General features: G+C 41.4%; 1 pseudogene; it reads left to right on the top strand.

The window, feature by feature from the left end:
• Positions 1-552: 552 nt before the first annotated feature.
• On the top strand, positions 553-633 carry LOC130360021 (U2 spliceosomal RNA; annotated as a pseudogene).
• The last annotated feature ends 4,036 nt before the right edge of the window (positions 634-4,669 follow it).

Genomic DNA, 4,669 nt, shown 5'->3' with positions numbered 1-4,669 from the left:
TACCAGCGATAGCGTACCACAAATGTGTATATTTATTACATCTCCATTTTTGGGATGAAGCTTGATGATCCCAAATGTGTAAAAAAATGTGTGATATTACCTTTCTTTACATTCATAGTATATGGCTTAAAGGAGCACTGCAGCTATAGACAGCTTTTCCCCTATCTGGCAGAATAGGGGATAAGAATCTGATCACGGGGGTTGTGATCTGGGAACCAGCTAATGCTCATGTCGTCAACCTCACTAAGACACACCCCCTCCATTCATCTCTATGGGAGAGGCGGGGATGCACAAACACTGCATCTCCGCCTCTCACATAGAGATACATGGAGGGAGCGTGTCGGCCACAGCATCATGCTGCAACTGACACGCCTCCGGCATGGGGAGATCCGGGGCCCCATACAGGAGATCACGGGGGGGGGGTCCCCTACAGATAGGGGATAAATTGTATTAGGCTGCAGTACTCATTTAAACAGTTAATTACCCAAATTTAAAATACATGAGGTCAGATTATATATATATATATATATATATATATATATATATATATATATCGCTTCTCGGCCTTTTGGCTAAGATCAAGTGTAGTACCTTCCTGTTAGTCCTGTTAATTGGTGGTATGGAAGACCACAAAGGCAAGATATGGGATCCACACAGAATGGTGCAGGTGTACCAGGGTCAGCTGTATGGCCAGGCATCGGGCCCTGATGTGACCTGTATCTTCTGGATCTCTTCCTAAGGTTTAGGTAGAGTGAAGGCCGAGGTGCAAAAGTGCCCTGGGAGTGGTGACCCCAGGGTGCAGAGTAGCGACCCCATTTGACTGATGGCACGCAGCAAGCACTTTATCACTCACCCCTAGCGTTCCGGTCTTCTGGCTGTTGATCTGTAAAGTAATTTTTATAGATCCGTCCGGATGTCCGGGCAGTATCACACTGCACATCCACTTATTTATTTTATATGTTTTTGTCACTGTATTCACGTTAGTTTTTTTTTTCCGTAAACTAGGATTTGGTCAGGGTGTGGTTGTCATTCTGGGGTTCCCTCCTGCCGGTCTAGGGAAGGTGTTTGTGGCCATCAGGTTCCTCAGCTCCCTGCCATGCCCTGTGGCATTCCTGCATCGGCAGGAACGCTGAACCGTTTTTATTGGTTCCTAGGTGGCAACTTTGTTAATGCCTATTTGTCCACCAGGAACACTTTTCCGTCCCAAAGTAACTTTCGGCAAAAGGGGAAATCATACCTGGAACCTTGCAGGTGCCTTTTGGCCCAGAGGCAAAGGGTTAGGTTGGTTGGGGGGCCTCTCTCCTGTTGGAGAAGGGCTTGCAAAGGACCCCATCCTCGTGCATGTTTTTTTGTGTGAACACTTGCACCTTTTACTTGCACTTGGGTGATTTGAGAGCACGTACCTTGCCTCTTCAATGAAAAAAAAAGAGTGACAGGACAGCACCTAACGGGACACAGGTAGACTTTCTTGGACAGTTGAACATAGTCTGATATCCAAGGTTTTCCTACTGAAAAATCTGATAGTAGTTTTAAAGTCAAAATTTCCTCCTTTTGCCAGTGTAGTACACTAAATATTCTATATACCCGAGCTTTACAACAAAAACATATAAAATTACCTGACTACTAGCTGTCACTAGATGACTCTGTTGGGCTCATTGAAATGGATTGGGATACGGCATGGGTCCAGTGGGGATTTGGCAGTAAACGTTTTTCAAATTCTCCAGCCAGATCGGGTTGCCACATGCCCCCAACATGATGTGAGTGCAGCGTAACAGAGCTTGCCATGAGTTACTGACAAGATAAATGTTGTCACTTTTTGCAAGAATGATCCCTGTAACTGTATGGGAAAAAAAAAAAACATTATCTCAATTTTTTCCTGTATAAGGGTGGCTTCACACACAGGCCCTCATTTACTATTGCAAACCGACGGGTTGTGCGCCAGATTTGAAAAAAACCCGACTAACTCTCCATTTTACTAAGAAAACCCATAAACCACAAACACTGCAACAAAATGCTGTGAATGGCCAACAACACCCATCACCTGTCCACAAAAAGATGAGAAGGGGGGGTCCTGTTAGTCTTGTTTCAATAGAGCTGTGGCCAGGCATGTGTGCTGCTGCTTCATCCAATTCTATGGACCTGACAAAGATAGCCAAGCACTATCTGAATGGAGTGGCTGTACACATCCCAAAAGAATGGATGTTCCCATTAACCCCTTAAGGACCAAGCCCTTTTTCACCTTAAGGACCAGAGCATTTTTTGAACATCTGACCACTGTCACTTTAAATATTAATAACTCTGGAATGCTTTTAGTTATCATTCTGATTCCGAGAAAGTTTTTTCGTGACATATTCTACTTTAACATAGTGATAACATTTTGTGGTAACTTGCATCGTTTCTTGGTGAAAAATCCCAAAATTTGATGAAAAAATTGAAAATTTTGCATTTTTCTAATTTTGAAGCTTTCTGCTTGTAAGGAAAATGGATATTCAAAATAAATTTCTTTTTGGGTCACATATACAATATGTCTAATTTATGTTTGCATCATAAAATTGATGAGTTTTTACTTTTGGAAGACACCAGAGGGCTTCAAAGTTCTGCAGCAATTTTCCATATTTTCAGGGACCAGTCCAGTTTTGAAGTGGATTTGAAGGGTCTTCATATTAGAAATACCCCATAAATGACCCCATTATAAAAACTTCACCCCCCAAAGTATTCAAAATGACATTCAGTCAGTGCTTTAACCCTTTAGGTGTTTCACAGGAATAGCAGCAAAGTGAAGGAGAAAATTCAAAATCTTCATTTTTTACACTCGCATGTTCATGTAGACCCAATTTTTGAATTTTTGCAAGGGGTAAAAGGAGAAAATTTTTACTTGTATTTCTAACCCAATTTCTCTCGAGTAAGCACATACCTCATATGTCTATGTAAAGTGTTCGGCAGGCGCAGTCGAGGGCTCAGAAGGGAAGGAGCGACAAGGGGATTTTGGAGAGAACATTTTCTGAAATGGTTTTTGGCGGGCATGTCACCTTTAGGAAGCCCCTAGGGTGCCAAAACAGCAAAAAAAAAAAACACATGGCATACCATTTTGGAAACTAGACCCCTTGAGGAACGTAACAAGGAATTAAGTGAGCCTTAATACCCCACAGGTGTTTCATGACTTTTGCAAATGTAAAAAAAAAAATTTTTTACCTAAAATGCTTGTTTTCCCAAAAATTTTACATTTTTAAAAAGGGTAATAGCAGAAAATCCCCCCCAAAATTTGAAGCCCAATTTCTCCCGATTCAGAAAATACCCCATATGGGGGTGAAAAGTGCTCTGCTGGCACACTACAGGTCTCAGAAGAGAAGGAGTCACATTTGGCTTTTTTGAAGGAAATTTTGCTCTGGGCGCATGCCGCATTTAGGAAGCCCCTATGGTGCCAGGACAGCAAAAAAAAAAAAAAAACACATGGCATACCATTTTGGAAACTAGACCCCCTGGGGAACGTAACAAGGGGTAAAGTGAACCTTAATACCCCACAGGGGTTTCACGACTTTTGCATAAGTAAAAAAAAATACATTTTTTTTTACCTAAAATGCTTGGTTTCCCAAAAAATTTACATTTTTACAAAGGGTTAAAGCAGAAAATATCCCCCAAAATTTGAAGCCCAATTTTGGCTGTTTGGAAGGAAATTTTTCTCTGGGGGCAGGCCGCATTTAGGAAGCCCCTATGGTGCCAGGACAGCAAAAAAAAAACACATGGCATACCATTTTGGAATCTAGACCCCTCCGGGAACGTAACAGTGTTACAGTGAGTACTTACACCTCACAGGGCCATAAAAGTGAAAAATTTGATTTTTTTTTTTCCACTATATTGATAGTGTTACCCCAAATGTTTCATTTTCACATTGGGTAATAGGGCAAAAGGCCCAAAAATTTGTAGAACAACTTTGTCTAAGAAAAAAAAATACCCCATATGTGGATGTAAATTGCTCTGTGGACGCACTACAATGCTCAGAATACAAGAAGTGAAAGTTTTGTTGAAATTGAAGTCGGGGGTCATGTGCATTTATAAAGCCCCCAAAAGCAAAAATAAACCCACATGTGACACCATTTTATAAACTACACCCCTCAATGAACGTAACAAGGGGTACAGTGGGAAATAACACCTCACAGGTTTTTTGAAAAGTGGGCCATAAATTGGAAAATTTGATTTTTTTACACTAAAATGCTGGAGGTTACCCAATTTTTTACATTTTCACAAGGGGTAATATGAGATATTGGGTTGCAAATTTTTGAGGGCTTTTCCCCCTGACTATAAAAATACATCCACATATGGGGTAACGTGCTGGGCGGGCGCACAACAAGGCTCAGAAGTCATAGAGGCCAGTTTGTATTTGTGGCCTATGGCATATCAGTAGCTGACGGTTACATACATTCCGAGGAAAATACAAAAATGAAACACCCACATGTGACACCATTACAGAAAGTACCCACCCTGAGGAATGGGTATAGGGGTAAAGAGGACATTTTTGACGCACAGGTGTTTCCTAAATTTATTTTCCAGGAATGGATGAAGTGTACTATGGGGGGAAGAAAATTGCAATTTTAGAACTGATATGTCAATTATTTTCCCAGAATGATGACCCAGAGTACAGCCAAAAGTAAAAATGATGCCCGCCCCAAAC

Source organism: Hyla sarda, chromosome 2 (assembly GCF_029499605.1).
Source record: "Hyla sarda isolate aHylSar1 chromosome 2, aHylSar1.hap1, whole genome shotgun sequence".
Taxonomy (NCBI): Eukaryota; Metazoa; Chordata; class Amphibia; order Anura; family Hylidae; genus Hyla; species Hyla sarda.
This window is presented reverse-complemented; position numbering and strand designations above follow the sequence as displayed.